We start from the raw sequence: 19,451 nt of genomic DNA, 5'->3' as shown, positions 1-19,451 counted from the left end.
CTATACTGATAAGCTTGCCTTTACTTCACGCTTGTCTCTGCCTGTTACCTTTGTGCTCTCTTGATAATTTATTGCTATTAAGATTGGTCCCTCTACCGCAGAGGCAAGTCCAATTTTCTGTGTTACTTGAAGACATGTGGGCGTTTTGGTTCTAATTTTATTTATATACTTTTTTGGTGGAATTTGAAATCAAGCCATGTAAACTCACGTCTTACAAATATTTCTGTTTAGTGGGTGTAAGCCCAATTATAATTTAAGTGATATTTACGGTGACTTAGGCATGCAGGGTGCAACAGGTCCGAGCAGACGTAATTTCGATGTATTGCTCATGCGCTGCCTGCGATATGCAAGGTCTCTGACCAGAGAGCAGTGTTGACTGCAGTAGGAACTGTGTAGCTGTAGCAGTAAGTTGTTGCTAGTCTGCAGTCTGCAGTCTGCTCTGGTCTGTTCTGGTGTATCATGTTGGCTGGTCCGGTCGCGGTGCAGCGATGCCGGAGCCTGAGTATTGTTGTATAAGGTAAAAAGCAGCCTCGCGCATATGTAGTAATGTTATCTCAAGTCCCATGTAAATGTTTTAAAAATCTCGTAATAATAATCTTCCTCATAAAAAGTAAATTTTAACAACCATTCATTTCAATTTAAAGAATTTACTAATTTCTCCCATCCATGATCATCCCGATTGTTGCAAAAGAAAAAAATCAGTTGCTTCCTTTCATAAATGACAGATCTATCGGCCAGCATTGCACAGGGCTGTGCCAGAAAAATTTATTGTAAGAGCAGATATACACTCCTGGAAATGGAAAAAAGAACACATTGACACCGGTGTGTCAGACCCACCATACTTGCTCCGGACACTGCGAGAGGGCTGTACAAGCAATGATCACACGCACGGCACAGCGGACACACCAGCAACCGCGGTGTTGGCCGTTGAATGGCGCTAGCTGCGCAGCATTTGTGCACCGCCGCCGTCAGTGTCAGCCAGTTTGCCATGGCATACGGAGCTCCATCGCAGTCTTTAACACTGGTAGCATGCCGCGACAGCATGGACGTGAACCGTATGTGCAGTTGACGGACTTTGAGCGAGGGCGTATAGTGGGCATGCGGGAGGCCGGGTGGACGTACCGCCGAATTGCTCAACACGTGGGGCGTGAGGTCTCCACAGTACATCGATGTTGTCGCCAGTGGTCGGCGGAAGGTGCACGTGCCCGTCGACCTGGGACCGGACCGCAGTGACGCACGGATGCACGCCAAGACCGTAGGATCCTACGCAGTGCCGTAGGGGACCGCACCGCCACTTCCCAGCAAATTAGGGACACTGTTGCTCCTGGGGTATCGGCGAGGACCATTCGCAACCGTCTCCATGAAGCTGGGCTACGGTCCCGCACACCGTTAGGCCGTCTTCTGCTCACGCCCCAACATCGTGCAGCCCGCCTCCAGTGGTGTCGCGACAGGCGTGAATGGAGGGACGAATGGAGACGTGTCGTCTTCAGCGATGAGAGTCGCTTCTGCCTTGGTGCCAATGATGGTCATATGCGTGTTTGGCGCCGTGCAGGTGAGCGCCACAATCAGGACTGCATACGACCGAGGCACACAGGGCCAACACCCGGCATCATGGTGTGGGGAGCGATCTCCTACACTGGCCGTACACCACTGGTGATCGTCGAGGGGACACTGAATAGTGCACGGTACATCCAAACCGTCATCGAACCCATCGTTCTACCATTCCTAGACCGGCAAGGGAACTTGCTGTTCCAACAGGACAATGCACGTCCGCATGTATCCCGTGCCACCCAACGTGCTCTAGAAGGTGTAAGTCAACTACCCTGGCCAGCAAGATCTCCGGATCTGTCCCCCATTGAGCATGTTTGGGACTGGATGAAGCGTCGTCTCACGCGGTCTGCACGTCCAGCACGAACGCTGGTCCAACTGAGGCGCCAGGTGGAAATGGCATGGCAAGCCGTTCCACAGGACTACATCCAGCATCTCTACGATTGTCTCCATGGGAGAATAGCAGCCTGCATTGCTGCGAAAGGTGGATATACGCTGTACTAGTGCCGACATTGTGCATGCTCTGTTGCCTGTGTCTATGTGCCTGTGGTTCTGTCAGTGTGATCATGTGATGTATCTGACCCCAGGAATGTGTCAATAAAGTTTCCCCTTCCTGGGACAATGAATTCACGGTGTTCTTATTTCAATTTCCAGGAGTGTATATGCGTTATCCGCCGACTTCATTGAGGTAAGAATTTTTCCTTTTTTTATTCAGAATGATCTTTCAGGGCCATGACGCAGCACTGCTGTCGTCCAAAATTTACCAGGTTAAATTCACAGAGAATTATTGAAAAGTCATAAGTGAGCGACAATTTAATTGAGAGGTTAGTTACATTGTATTATTACCAGGTTACTGATTTTTTTTTATTGGGACGTTACACTGAATGTGAACGACATAATTATAATTTTTACTGTTGAAAGGTTTAAGAATTTGTCTGTTTTGAGGTTACATTAAATGAGAAAGAATTATTATGGGGAGGTTACACTTGGCGACAACCGGCCAGGATCGTATTTTCTTTGTGAATTTCTGAGAAATAGTCATATATCTGCTCTTATTTACTTAAATGTAGTTTGCATCTGGCGCAACGCATTTAGTAATTTGTCACTCTTTCTTTCACAGATCATCGACAATTTATTGCTCTTTGTTGTAATTGTATTTGTTCCATTTTTGCCTCGTCTTTGTTTCATTTTTGTGCTTAATTTTGATTTGTGGAAAATGCCGCGAAAAACTGTTAACAGTACATCGCGATGTGCAATAAGTGAAATAGCCGACTCGAATAATTTGACCGATAATACTTGCGACACTCAGTGTAATAGCGATAATCCTCTAATTACTGATAATCAGTGCGTGCCGATCACTAGTAATGATTTTGATCCTAAAGATGAACAAACAAATTCAATTATGTCCACACTTAATTTAACGGCAAATGATGACAAGGCACGTTCCGTTACAATGAACGCTGCGCAGCTTGACACACCCGATTTGCAAAATTTACGTAACGAACAGATAAATGTTTCTAACGAAAATGAACAGTGTAGTCAAAATATGCCAGATTTACTTGATTCCGATGTAGCGACCAACAGTGCACATCCGATGGGCAAACCTTTTTGTGAATCAGAGAATGGACAAATGGTTACACAAAACGTGACAAATGCAGACACACCACCACATAGCTCAGAGAAAAGAGTCGCTAATTTTGGCTTGGATCAAGTTGTAGAATTATTGCTACAATTCAATGAAAAACAAGACAACAATTATAAACAACTAAATAAAAAACTAGACAACAATGCCAAACAGTCGAAGAAAGAACAAGACGACAATTACAAACGACTCAATGAATCGAACAAACAACTTAATGAAAATCTCAAAAAACAAATTAATGAAAAACAAGACAACAATTTCAAACAACTTAGTGAACAGATTACAGCCGTTGCCGCGCAATGTCATGATACTAAAGAACAATTACGTGAAGAAATTAAGGCTTGTGCTAGGAGCAGTAGTGAAGAAATTAGATCTGTGGCTCAAGAATTAAGTAATACACATGTAGCCACAACTAAATTACTTAGAGACGAAATTAGTGCAGTCGCTAAACAATGCTCTGAAAACGCAACACAGTTACGCGACGAGTTTAAATTAATGTCAGCAGAACTTTCACGCACACTGGATGCGAAAGTAGACGCGAAATTTGACCAACAGAACAGCCAAATTGACGAACGTTTTAATCACCACCTACAAAGCAGTGAAACGCGTTACAGTAAATTTATACAGGAACAGAATAAACTAAAGCAACAAGTCATGGAAACAATTACTGCACAAAGACAGGAAGATAAGCGTAAATTGTTTACGAAAGCAAAAACATACGTAGACAACAATATTGCTACAGTATCAGACGAAATCAAACAGTTGAACACCGAATTGCATGATGAAATCTCCGATCTTAAAACAAAAACAGACACACACACATTAGACTTTCAGACAATAACCAACAGAGTTGAAAAGATGTAACTAATACAGGATCCCGATGCCATCAAAGCAGACGTTAAAAAATTGAACAAAACCACACATAAAATACAAAAACAAATTAATGCTTGTGATACTAAAAACGATGATCTGGTAAAAGCACTGACTGGAAAATATGATGAATTGGCCAGTCGTATTGATGTTATCGAAAATAACAATGACACCAAATCAGACGATACGTCACCAGTTTCGCTTAATCAAACACCAGAATTCCAAAATTTACAGCAGACGATCAGTGAGATAGGTTCGTCCAATAATACATTACGTAGAAAATTGTCATCTTTACAGCAAGAAGTGACAGAGATGAAAAATGTTTCAGCCTTTAACACAACACAGCATACGACACTCTCCGAACGTTTCTCACACTCAGACAGCCAGTATAATTTAGGTAATTTACAGAGACCACGCGACTTAGAATCCGAAAAGACACAGACAAACAGATTCTCATGCAATCCTGAACCTGCTAAGACATACAGACACGATAATTTTTATTACAAACACTTTCTATCCGTGAGAAAATTTAAGGTATTTAAAAATGACAGAGCACAGGTACACACTTTGGACTGGATACGACAATTTGCTTTTGCATTTCCACCAGCTTGGCCTGTAATGCAGAAATTAGCATTGGACTGGATACAACAATTTGTTTTTGAATTTTCACCGGCATTGCCTGTAACGCAGGAACTAAAATTTATTTGCAGCGCGTAGTTGACCTCAGGGGATTCATTACGCTTCGATGAATATGTGCCGTAGCGTGCACAGGGCCCCGAGCCGTAGTAGTGCTATTTCATCTTTAGTTTTCTGCACTGCTGGCTTCTCTTCTAATATCCTTTATATCTGTCAAAACAACTCTTCAACTATCGATCTATCTAGAATTAGGAATGAATAATGAAAACCTGATATGACAAGTTTTACCGAAAGTGACAGTTTTTATTAGATACTCCCGAAATGGCAAGAACTACCAGCATAATTTTAATAACAAATAAAATTTTAATCATCAGTATCGTCAAAATTATCAGCAACAGGAACCACATTTTGGTAACAATAGAGGTTTTTCCCCACAACAGCAACAAAAGCAACCAGTTAGTATACCTAACCAACAATGTAGTCTGCAAGGTCAACCAAGCTTTAATGTTTCGCCGCCTGCACGTATAGCGTCGGCCACACCAAACAGTAACGCACAGCAACAAGGAAATAACTACGTACAGAAAACACATCATTTTAACTCGTATCGCAACGCGCCGTATAGCAATGATTATTATGACAGACGTAAAAGTAATGAGCACAATTTTAAGCGTAACAGTCGGTCTTACCAGCAACAGAATCATCCGCAACAACAGATTATCATGAATGAACCAGACAGTCGGTATCACCCCGAACGTAATACATCAGGAAGAAATAACAGAACAGTACAAATAGTTGAAATGCCACAGCATCCTCCCGCAAATAATACCACGTCAGATAGAATTTGACTAGATATAGTACAGGTTGAATCTTCCAGCAACGTAAGCAATACTTTTTACACACAGAATCTTGTTCACGAAAATGTTATTACTTTTGACGACATCCGAGACACTCTTTTGCAGGAAAAACCAGTTATTCAAAAAATCATTTCCCACCCGGTCATTGAAGTAAAGATTGGATCATCCAAATTTTCAGCAGTAATCGATTCTGGATCCCCTATGTCAGTCATAAATGAAGAAACTTTCAACGAATGCAACATTATCCTACATTACCATTAGGCGAAACTAAAGTAAAAGGAGCAGTATCTGGTAAAGAAGTAGATGTAAAGTTACAGACACACTTATCATTTTGTATTGCAGGTCATACGTTTCACTCAAATTTTTGGATTGTTCCCTTATTGACAACAGACGTTATTTTAGGTACGAATTTTCTGGTACAACATGACGCAATTATTGACTTTCAAAATTCCTATTTAATGTTAAAGGATGAAAATGTACAACTGGCATTAGAATTTCAGCACTCTTAATCTGCAGAAGAACAAACAATTAATCGGACAGAGGTCATTTCTGCATCACGTAACACGGACTGTCATTCCACATTGTTCACAGACACATACGTACACAACTATAATACTCCAGACGAAGCCGACTATGGCGTTATGCAGATGATTTCTGATAAAGTTAAACATAGCAGTGCAAATACAGACGACGAACGCACGCAACTACACAAAATTCTTTTACAGCAAGCTCCAGTTTTTGACAACGTCCCTGGTACTATGTCCAGATTTATGTATGAATTTCAAGTTAAACAGCACGATACATTTAAAGCCAAACATTATCCTATTCGATACATTCACAGATATCAAGTTAAGAAAGAATTGCAAGCTATGCTTGACCAAGGAATTATTGAACCGCCTGTTAGTCCGTACATAAACCCGCTCCATATTGTTAAGAAAAAGGATGGCTCACTTCGCCTCGTACTTGATTCGCGTCACATTAATGACATTATTATTAATGAAACAGATCGCCCACAGACACTAGAAGAACTTCTACAGAAATTTCACGGTACTGCTATTTATTCCACGTTAGATTTGAAATCTGGATTTTGGCAAATTCAGCTCCATCCGAACTGCAGAAAGTACACAGCTTTTCTCTGTTTTGGTGACTGTTATCAATTTTGTAAATTACCGTTCGGTTTAACAATTTCTTCAGCAGCATTTATTCGCGGTTTGAATACTATACTTCCGACAGAATTAAAAGACAGAATCACAACGTATGTAGACGACATTGTTATTGCAGAAGCTAACTGGTCTGAACACAATTTGATTCTTGAACAACTGTTACGAACTTTTCGTGCACAAGGACTCACAGTTAATCTTAGCAAATCGCACTTTGGCAAAACTTCTATAAAATTTCTTGGACATGTAATTTCAGCAGAAGGCATTGCGCCTGACCCGGAAAAACATCAGGCTTTACGGGACATTACTGTACCTACGACGAAGAAACAATTACGCAGCTTTCTGGGATTAATTAACTTTTTCGTAAATTTATTCATTACTCTGCTTTAGACACCCCTAGATTATGTCAATTGACGGATAAAAACACTATTTGGTCCTGGGATAGCCAAACGCAGTCTGAATTTGTCAATCTGAAACAAGCTTTGTTGTCTTTTGACAGCCAGAGCGAGAGCACCAGCAGCAGCGAGTACTGTTTGTATAAAGCGTTTATTTTGCATTTTGTTTACGACCTTCCACTAAGGAAGGGATTCTATTAGTGTTTATCTGCTCTGCATAGTAACTAACAGTTCTTGATAAAACTTTACGTAGTTTTCGTGTTAGATTTCTTAGTGTTTTCTTGATCGTTTAGAACAGAAAGCGCCCTAAAACCGTCTTTTGTTTGTTTCGCGGCCGTTAGCCACTAGTCACTTGAATCAGCAGTTGTCTAGTGACAGCCAGAGCGAGAGCACCAGCAGCAGCGAGTACTGTTTGTATAAAGCGTTTTTGTACTTATTTGCTGCGCTTAGCTTTTAAATAGATTTTCTGGGAAAACCTAGCGTAGTTTTCGCGTCTCGTATTTCAGTGAGTGTTTCTTGATTATCAGAGTAGCTCATCAGAAGATTATCTTGGGAATTTGTCACCGTATAGAGTAGGGTAAACATAGTCATGTGTAGGGACTGTGGTTGTTGTGAGCTGACGCAAGGAGAATTGGCCACTCTTCGGGGGCAGGTGGAGGCTTTGTCTGTTAGGCTCATCGAGCTCGAGGCGCAGGCGTCGGCTCGTAGTGGCGTTGGGGCAACTGTGGTGAGACCTATGCCTACTTCGGTGGCCTTGGAATCACATGGAACCCCTGATGTCGCTGCGTCTTCCGGCAGTGAGCATCTTACCGGTCAGCCATCACTCCAGGGTGAATGGCGGACAGTGGTGGGCTCGCGCGTGCCTGGCCGAAAGGCGAAGGTGGGATCTGGACGCGTGGCAGCTGCCTTACCCCTTTCCAACAGGTACGGGGTGCTTCCTAGTGGTGATGACATCGTTTCCGAGCCACCACAGGATGCCTCGCCTGTTGGGCCAGTGGCCGATTCTCCGGCAAGGTCCCGACAGTCACAGAGGGCGGGCCTATTAGTTATAGGGAGCTCCAACGTTAGGCGGGTTATGGAGCCCCTCAGGAAAATAGCGGGTAGGTCGGGGAAGAATGCCAGTGTGCACTCGGTGTGCTTGCCGGGGGGTCTCGTCCGTAATGTGGAGGAGGCCCTTCCGGCAGCTATTGAACGCACTGGGTGTGATCGGCTGCAGATAGTAGCACATGTCGGAACGAATGACGCCTGCCGCTTGGGTTCTGAGGCCATCCTTGGTTCCTTCCGGCGGCTGCCTGATTTGGTGAAGACAACCAGCATCGCACGCGGAGTGCAAGCTGAGCTTAATATCTGCAGCATAGTGCCCAGAGTCGATCGCGGTCCTCTGGTTTGGAGCCGTGTGGAGGGTCTAAACCCGAGGCTCAGACGACTCTGCGACTATAATGGTTGCAAATTCATCGACCTCCGTTATTGGGTGGAGAACTGTAGGGCCCCCCTAGACAGGTCAGGCGTGCACTACACACCGGAAGCAGCTACTAGGGTAGCAGAGTACGTGTGGCGTGCACACGGGGGTTTTTTAGGTTAGAGGGACCCCCCTTGGGCGAAACGATAAAATACCTGACGGCTTACCAGAGAGAACATTATCATCGTTGATAAAGAACGTCCGTCCTCAGAGACCAAAAACAGGAAAAGTTAACGTAATATTGGTAAACTGCAGGAGTATCCAGGGCAAGGTTCCTGAATTAGTATCTCTTATTGAAGGAAATAGTGCGCATATAGTATTAGGAACGGAAAGTTGGTTAAAACCGGAAGTGAACAGTAACGAAATCCTAGACACAGAATGGAATATATACCGCAAGGATAGGATAAACGCCAATGGTGGAGGAGTATTTATAGCAGTAAAGAATTCAATAAAATCCAGTGAAGTTATTAGCTAATGCGAATGTGAAATAATCTGGGTTAAGTTAAGTATCAAAGGTGGGTCAGATATGATAGTCGGATGCTTCTATAGACCACCTGCATCAGCAACCGTAGTAGTTGAGCGCCTCAGAGAGAACCTGCAGAACGTCGTGAAGAAGTTTCGTGATCATACTATTGTAATAGGGGGAGACTTCAATCTACCAGGTATAGAATGGGATAGTCACACAATCAGAACTGGAGCCAGGGACAGAGACTCTTGTGACATTTTCCTGACTGCCTTGTCCGAGAATTACTTCGAGCAGATAGTTAGAGAACCAACTCGTGAAGCTAACGTTTTAGACCTCATAGCAACAAATAGACCGGAACTTTTCGACTCCGTGAATGTAGAAGATGGTATCAGTGATCATAAGTCAGTGGTTGCATCAATGACTACAAGTGTAATCAGAAATGCCAAGAAAGGAAGGAAAATATATTTGCTTAACAAGAGTGATAGGGCACAAATCGCAGAATATCTGAGTGACCACCATCAAACGTTCATTTCTGAGGAAGAGGATGTGGAACAAAAATGGAAAAAATTCAGAAACATCGTCCAGTACGCCTTAGATAAGTTCGTACCGACTAAGGTCCAAAGCGAGGGGAAAGATCCACCGTGGTATAACAATCATGTACGAAAGGTACTACGGAAACAAAGAAAGCTTCATCATAGGTTTAAGAGTAGTCGAATCATAGCTGATAAGGAAAAGCTGAACGAAGCGAAAAAGAGCGTAAAGAGAGCAATGAGAGAAGCATTCAACGAATTCGAACATAAAACATTGGCAAACAATCTAAACAAGAACCCTAAAAAGTTTTGGTCATATGTAAAATCGGTAAGCGGATCTAAATCCCCTATTCAGTCACTCGTTGACCACGATGGCACCGAAACAGAGGACGACCAAAGAAAGGCAGAAATACTGAATTCAGTGTTCCGAAACTGTTTCACTGCGGAAAATCGTAACACGGTCCCTGACTTCAGCCGTCGCACGGACGCCAAAATGGAAAATATTGAAATAAACGATATCGGAATTGAAAAACAACTGCTATCACTTAGTAGCGGAAAAGCATCCGGACCAGACGAGATACCCATAAGATTCTACAGTGATTATGCTAAAGAACTTGCCCCCTTTCTATCAGCAATTTATCGTAGATCTCTGGAAGAACGTAAAGTACCTAGCGAGTGGAAGAAAGCCCAGGTCGTTCCCATGTTCAAGAAGGGTCATAAATCAGATGCGAATAATTATAGGCCTATTTCGCTTACGTCAATCTGTTGTAGAATAATGGAACATGTTTTGTGTTCTCGTATTATGACGTTCTTAGATAATACAAATCTCCTTCATCATAACCAACATGGATTCCGCAAACAGAGATCATGTGAAACTCAGCTCGCCCTATTTGCCCAAGAAATTCACAGTGCCGTAGACACTGGCGAGCAGATTGATGCCGTATTCCTGGACTTCAGGAAGGCATTTGATACGGTTCCGCACTTACGTTTGGTGAAAAAAATACGAGCTTACGGAATATCGGACCAGGTTTGTGATTGGATTCAGGATTTCCTAGAAGAAAGAACACAACATGTCATTCTTAACGGTTCAAAATCTGCAGATGTAGAGGTAATTTCGGGAGTACCGCAAGGAAGCGTGATAGGACCTTTATTGTTTACAATATACATAAATGACTTAGTTGACAACATCGGTAGCTCCGTGAGGCTATTTGCAGATGACACGGTTGTCTACAAGAAAGTAGCAACATCAGAAGACTCGTACGTACTCCAGGAAGACCTGCAGAGGATTAATGAATGGTGCGACAGCTGGCAGCTTTCCCTAAACGTAGATAAATGTAATATAATGCGCATACATAGGGGCAGAAATCCATTCCAGTACGATTATGCCATAGGTGGTAAATCATTGGAAGCGGTAACGACCGTAAAATACTTAGGAGTTACTATCCGGAGCGATCTGAAGTGGAATGATCACATAAAACAAATAGTGGGAAAATCAGGCGCCAGGTTGAGATTCATAGGAAGAATTCTAAGAAAATGTGACTCATCGACGAAAGAAGTAGCTTACAAAACGCTTGTTCGTCCGATTCTTGAGTATTGCTCATCAGTATGGGACCCTTACCAGGTTGGATTGATAGAAGAGATAGACATGATCCAGCGAAAAGCAGCACGATTCGTCATGGGGACATTTAGTCAGCGCGAGAGCGTTACGGAGATGCTGAACAAGCTCCAGTGGCGGACACTTCAAGAAAGGCGTTACGCAATACGGAGAGGTTTATTATCGAACTTACGAGAGAGCACATTCCGGGAAGAGATGGGCAACATATTACTACCGCCCACATATATCTCGCGTAATGATCACAACGAAAAGATCCGAGAAATTAGAGCAAATACGGAGACTTACAAGCAGTCGTTCTTCCCACGCACAATTCGTGAATGGAACAGGGAAGGGGGGATCAGATAGTGGTACAATAAGTACCCTCCGCCACACACCGTAAGGTGGCTCGCGGAGTATAGATGTAGATGTAGAATGCACCACTTTTATCACATCCAGATCTTACTAGAAATTTTTCCATTGCCACCGACAGTTCTAACACCGCTTTAGGCGTACACATTTTTCAGGAAATTGAAGAAGATGGTTCTACAGTAATTAATAACATCGCCTTTGCGAGTCGCATTCTGTCACCTGCTGAACGCAATTATTCTGCTACAGAACTTGAAACATTATGTGTTGTATGGGCATTTACGAGAATTCGGCATTTTCTTTATGGAAGACATACGACCGTTTACACAGACCATAGAGCTATCCAGTTTTTACTTTCAGCAAAATTTACACACGACAGGTTAAGCAGATGGAAACTTTACTTGCAGGAATTTAATTTTACAATTGTTCACATTCCCGGAACACAAAATGTTGTAGCAGATGCACTATCCCGCTCTCTCAGCAACAATCAGCAGGACATCGCAGCCAACTTCTGCCATGCAAATTTTAGCGTCATGTACATTCAACAAGTTGCATTTGAAAATTTCATTTCAGAGTCATTACGAGATATAGCACAAGAGCAGAGTAAAGACAACGTGCGGAAAGAAATTAAACACCTTTGGCAAGATAGGAATAATGTTACCATCAGAAACCATTACACTGTACGCAATAACATTCTGTTTCGCCGCTCTCACCCTGATAACAACTGGTTACTATGCATTCCTGACGAACTTGTTAACAAATTAATTTGGTATAATCATTTAAGTTACGCACATTACGGAGCCAGAAAATGTTTTCTTATACTGAGACAGAACTGTTATTTTGCCAACATAGAGAAACGTATTCGACGAGTTTTAGCGTCATGTAAAATCTGCCACAAAGCTAAATCAGACACGACTTCACATATTCCTCCGTTACATCCCATTGTACCTGTTAAATTGAGACACATGGCCGCTGTAGACATTTTTGGTCCGATTCCCAGAACTAATAGAGGTTTTTGTTACATCTTTGTCGCTGTTGAACTCACTTCGAAATTTGTAACCTTCACACCGTTACGCAAAGCTACTGCTAAAACTATTTAGAATGCATTTATAAAACATTTTCTATTTCATGTAGGGCATGTATTGAAAGTAATTTCCGACAATGGACCACAGTTTCGATCTGCTATATGGACACGTATGTTACGAGCAAGAAACATTTCTCCGATCTATATATCCAAGTATCACGCTTCTTCGAACCCTTGTGAACGACTAATAAAAGAAATTGGTAAACTATGTAGAATATACTGCCATAAAAACATATTGATTGGGATACACACATACTGTCATTCCAGGATGTAATTAACTCGATACCAAATGAATCTACTACGCTATCTCCGACTGTTATATTGAAAAATGTTGAACCACCTAACAAAATTAAAGAATTAGTGTCCTTTCCTACATCTCGTCGACTACGCCACCATGAGACAATTGACATTGCACTCAACAACATCAAACGTGCCGCAGGGCGCCGGAGAAGACAGCAAAAACAGGTTTGTACACGCCGTGACTTTCACGTTGGACAGAAGATATTAGTACGCACACATTATTTATCCAACAGAGGAAAGAGTAGATGTAGTAAATTTGAGCTTTTATACGGAGGTCGATATCGAATTCGCAGCATTCCTCACCCCAATGTAGTACACGTCGAAACTTTGAGAACCAGAAAAAGCAGGGGCAATCACCATGTCTCCAATATTAAACCCTTTATTGAATGAACATACTTTGTGATTTGTCGCACTGTAATGCCATTTGCAGATATTTATATGAACACTTACAGATGATTATCATATTTTTTCTTGGCAAGTGCCCGGCAAGGTAAGGTTAGCAGGTCGCTTTTCTTGTCGTTACACATCAGACCGTGCACATTTTTCCAGATAAACTTACATATTTCATGACCACTTATGCAATTCTGTGTATGTGACTACTTACTGATGATTATCATATTTTTTCTTGGCAAGTGCCCGGCAAGGTAAGGTTAGCAGGTCGCTTTTCTTGTCGTTATATATCAGGCCGTGCACATTTTCCATTTTTCGTGGATGTATGATTGTTTTCCTGTTTTGTTTGCATGCACTACGAAATCTTTAAGATATAACATACACCAGTTGACTTTGACATTTTTCCTTATGATATCTCAATATCTTGACTATTTTACACTTTTGGCTACTGCATTATGAGACTCTGTGTACATTTTTGCACCTGAACACTATGTTTTTGACATAATACGTTTTCTGTCATGCTATGCTGTATGCTTAATTATATCACTAGAAACAAGTTTTTATTTAATGGGTATATGATTTAAATGCAAGATATTAATCATTATTCATCATTTTCAGAAAGCAATAACGTGTAAAAGAAATAACTTAAACAAACCACAGTGGATTACTATGAAATGGGAATTTCACCTTCGGAATGAACAAAGGAAAATGCAATACCTCGTCATGAAGAGTAAATGGATCAGAATTAACAAGCATTAACAAGAATATACTATACACATCGTATGATAGCAGTCTTAACTAATTTTTTTTCTTGCAGAATACGAGGCGATTGATGCAGGCTGTCAGACAGAACTACACATCTTAGTTTTAGTGATGATATATGCTAGAAATAAGAAACTGTATACTATGAATAGTTGTATGAAGTAAATGGTAATATGAATAATGAATAATGAAGTCTCTTTTTTGCAGATGATAATGAATGATGATGAATAGTTATATGAAGAATATGCTAATATGAATAATGAAGTTTTTCTTTGCAGGTGATGATAGTAATGGAGTTATGGTAATATGAATAATGAAGTTTTTCTTTGCAGATGATAATGACGAAGTTTTTATATTTACTGTTAGTTAAGAAATGCTATGTACTTATTTCAGTATTTGTTGCAGTTCGTTTTGACAGTATGTCTTATATCGCATGGTATAATGACTGAGTGTTTTGGAAAGGACAGCTAGGTTCAAATGGCTCTGAGCACTATGGGACTTAACATCTATGGTCATCAGTCCCCTAGAACTTAGAACTACTTAAACTTAACTAACCTAAGGACATCACACAACACCCAGCCATCACGAGGCAGAGAAAATCCCTGACCCCGCCGGGAATCGAACCCGGGAACCCGGGCGTGGGAAGCGAGAACGCTACCGCACGACCACGAGATGCGGGCAGGACAGCTAGAGTACATACATATTGAGTACACGTTTCATTACCTGTTAATTCGAAGTTCACTACTTTTCAGCATAATATGCGTTTCTTCTTTCAGCTCAATAATCCATTTTGTTTTTTTTCCAGGAGAAGCTATTCATGAAATTAATGTGCTATAAGCAGTTAGTCATTAAACTTGTTCTAGTACTTGCATTTTTTACCCATTTGTGTGTGTCATTCATGAATGTGATCACATATACTCTACTTGTTCATAACCTTGCTACAGCTGACTCATGACGAATGATGTTATTAATCGTTATTTGCAGCAATAAGTCAAAAGCAAATATTTTCATGCCCCAGCAATTTATTATCGATCCCAACGCAATGCATTGCTAGCACAAAAAAATGTATTACCAGTCCCAAATAATGCTACTAGTTTAAGAGATATTTCTAGTACTAAATATAATGCAGATTTCTCAGATGTATTGAATCCATTATATCTATGTATTATTGGACCACAGACCTTGAGTAATAGTTACAGTGTGTTACATTTTAAATATGTCCTATGTCACTTGAATGATGAGTTCTGAATAATACTGAATAATGTTTTATAAACCCATATGAGTACTTTGTTATGAATAGTGTTTTGTAATATTCAATACTTGCTACATGTTTAGTGACTGGCCAATGAATGCCAATGACTACTATAACTAGATGAATTATGTAAATGCTATGCCATTAATTAACTCTTGTTTTGAATGATGACTTCTGAACAATGCATAAAAAATGGTTTATAACTGGCCAATGAGTGCCAATGATTACTATAATTAGATGAGTTATGTAAATGCTATGCCATTAATTAACTCTTATTTTGAATGATGGCTTCTGAACAATGCATAAAAATGATTTGTAACTGGCCAATGAGTGCCAATATTTACTGTAATTAGATGATTTATGAGTAATGTTCTGTAATACTCCATACATAGTACAGAAATGTTTAGTAACTAGGCAATAAGTGCCAACAATTACTCAAATCGGTTGATAGACTAGTGTAATTCTCAATGATGACTAGCATAAGACTTAATGTCCTTCACCTTATGACCTAATTACCAGAAATTACAGAAATATCCGTTTGTCCTGTCCATCCTCATGATCATGGAGCACTGTATTTGGATTTTGCACTAATTCTACGTTGGTGAAAGAGTATGGATTCTGCGAGAGTGTGGTGTTGACACATCATGCTGTCCACCACCTTGAACGATGGAGATGTCATTATGGTTCTACTGTTTGGTGTACTTAATGTACTACCAAAGTGATAACATTGAATATTAATACGACATTTCAGTGTCTTGGCTACACTGATTAATACTTCAGGGAAGAGAACTTTAGATTGTCTCACTTGGTGTTGTGCAGCTACGTGCAACCTACTGTGCTACAGTCATGATGCAATCCTTCCCTTTCCTTTCCTAGTTCTTGTAAAATGGTAAAAAAAATATATACAGTGCATGTGCACTTTATGTCATTTGTTAATATGTTTTGTACTCATTGCGTATCCTAGTTCTTGTAAAATGGTAAAATATATACAGTGCGTGTGCACTTTATGTCATTTGTTGATATGTTTTGTACTCATTGCGTATACATTTTGTCATTTCTTGATATGTCCTTTACTCAGTGCATGTGCACTCTATTTCATTTCATGTTCTGCACTATATGTATATACTCTGTGTCTGTAAACTTAGTTAATTAAGTAGATTTTAGAAAAATTTGTTGCTCATGGCAAGTCCAATTGACTCACCATCGCTGCCAAATTTTTGCCCCCCCAGTGGAGGGTTATGTAAGAGGTCCGAGCAGATGTAATTTCGATGTATTGCTCATGCGCTGCCTGCGATATGCAAGGTCTCTGACCGGAGAGCAGTGTTGACTGCAGTAGGAACTGTGTAGCTGTAGCAGTAAGTTGTTGCTAGTCTGCAGTCTGCTCTGGTCTGGTCTGGTGTATCGTGTTGGCTGGTCTGGTCGCGGTGCAGCGATGCCGGAGCCTGAGTATTGTTGTATAAGGTAAAAAGCAGCCTCGCGCATATGTAGTAATGTTATCTCAAGTCCCATGTAAATGTTTTAAAAATCTCGTAATAATAATCTTCCTCATAAAAAGTAACTTTTAACAACCATTCATTTCAATTTAAAGAATTTACTAATTTCTCCCATCCATGATCATCCCGATTGTTGCAAAAGAAAAAAATCAGTTGCTTCCTTTCATAAATGACAGATCTATCGGCCAGCATTGCACAGGGCTGTGCCAGAAAAATTTATTGTAAGAGCAGATATATATGCGTTATCCGCCGACTTCATTGAGGTAAGAATTTTTCCTTTTTTTATTCAGAATGATCTTTCAGGGCCATGACGCAGCACTGCTGTCGTCCAAAATTTACCAGGTTAAATTCACAGAGAATTATTGAAAAGTCATAAGTGAGCGACAATTTAATTGAGAGGTTAGTTACATTGTATTATTACCAGGTTACTGAATTTTTTTTATTGGGACGTTACACTGAATGTGAACGACATAATTATAATTTTTACTGTTGAAAGGTTTAAGAATTTTTCTGTTTTGAGGTTACATTAAATGAGAAAGAATTATTGTGGGGAGGTTACAAGGGTTAAATACGAGTATATCACTTGCCTATTTGTTTTACAGTGTTCTTTAATAGAGTGTCATTGTCCGTTCTGAGCGGATTACTAAATGTCCATTGTTTTGGTTGGTTTATTTGAGGGGAGGGGTCCAAACAGTGAGGTCATCAGTCCAAATGTCCGTTAGTGTTAGGTTTATTGATTTGTAATATTTGTTAATGAAAATGTTTACTCTCTATTTTTGTTTACATGTGTATGTTTGATGTATGTTGGAATAGAATTACTGAAGAGGTTAAACTCAACAGTTGACTGTCTAGAGTTAAATTGTTCAGTTTATAATCGTAACATTTTATTGTGCTTTTCCTTGTATTTACTGAACTTTCTCAGACTTATTAAGGGAATACTAAGGAGCTAAGTAAATATTTTCAGTACCATTTCTGATAAATATGATGTCTTTTGTCGTTCAATTTTGTTTGAAAAAAATGGTTCAAATGGCTCTGAGCACTATGGGACTCAACTGCTGAGGTCATTAGTCCCCTAGAACTTAGAACTAGTTAAACCTATGGACATCACACACATCCATGCCCGAGGCAGGATTCGAACCTGCGTCCGTAGCGGTCTCGCGGTTCCAGACTGCAGCGCCAGAACCGCGCGGCCACTTCGGCCGGCTAATTTTGTTTGAATCCGGCATCTTATCACTCCCAGCTTCTCCTCGCTAGCAAAGGCATTTCACGGTGTAAGGAATATCTGTGCTACCAGCCCTCGGGGAACAGCATTTTTTCAACTCATGCTAGTGTGTTGACCAGCACACAGTATAATATCGGGTGGTTATAACGAAAGTACAGCTCCTCACGGAGGTCCTGTGTGGGTTTTTACCATCATACGGTAGCGAAACTTGGTAGTTATGCTAATGCGTTAATGCCGAACCGATTTGCGTCGGAAAAATTGGCTTCAGTTTTGGGCACCAGGAGCCGTATTCTGTTGGTATATCATCTACGCTGTCACTTTTATAAGCCATAACATTTAATAATAAAATCAACATTATGCCTTTATCACTTGTTTTGTGTGTAATGTATTGATTATTCCTTGCTACTGTAGTGTTGTCTTGAAGCTGTGAGAAAGGACAGGCGCTCCAAGGCGCGGAAGAAGAGACGATGCTGAGGGCAGACGAAACTAGGAGAGATATTGTTACATGAAGTAAACCGTAAGGGGAGAGCCTTGCGAAAATTCAGACGCGCCCAGACGCGGTCCCAGGGAGTTAGTTACTCTTCAGGGAATTAACATGTAACTTCATATGTTGTCTAGACGCTGTGGTAGGTTGCCACCATAGAACTTTGTAACCAACAGGCACGTACAAGCGTATAAAGCCAGCTTGATACCAGCCCTGATAACAGCAACGTCAGTAGGCTCACAAGGGTTAGAAAGAGAGCAGTCCCTACTCTGGGGGAGCCCGAGGGGCGAGGCTAAATTACGTACAACAATAATGTTGCAAGCCTTATTTTGCAGAGCAGTTACGTTTAGCTTTCAGCTGAACAATGTTGATACCAAATACGTACTTAGTGCAACTGTATTAACATCTCCACCTTAGGAGCACTAGAGGGGACCTGACTAAACGTGATTGGCAGGCGCCAGCAAGAGACCTGCAGGATTGGCTGGGTGGCTTTAAGTGGGAAAAACAGTGCTCCCACGCGACTCTTTAAAACCCCTAAATTCCGCATTTTGGCGGAGTTCTCAGTCAGACGATCTGGGCGTCGACTCCAGCCTCGGTCCAGCTCCGCGTCAGTCTGCCCTCTCACTTGGAGTTTCTCATTGAACAGTGTCACATTCAGTATGTTTTGTTTTGTAACTAAGTTGTTGCCTTAAGATGCTGATAGTGTTTGCTACTGTGATTAGCATCCATTCGTGGGACTTGCGCACTGGCTTCTGTTGTAACAGTGTTATTAATGCTTTTCCTAACCCTAGAACTAGCCTCCAGTGTATTAGTTAGTCCTGTCTGGTATAAACAACTATTTCAAAACCCTGTTTGTCCAAGAGTCTCCATAACGAGTTCTCTACCGAGTCTCACCACCTGCATTTCTAGTAAATGCCTGTACCAGTACTGGCTCAGATAGAAGA

Source organism: Schistocerca nitens, chromosome 8, assembly GCF_023898315.1.
Source record: "Schistocerca nitens isolate TAMUIC-IGC-003100 chromosome 8, iqSchNite1.1, whole genome shotgun sequence".
NCBI classification, from domain to species: domain Eukaryota; kingdom Metazoa; phylum Arthropoda; class Insecta; order Orthoptera; family Acrididae; genus Schistocerca; species Schistocerca nitens.
Note: the sequence above shows the minus strand (reverse complement) of the source record.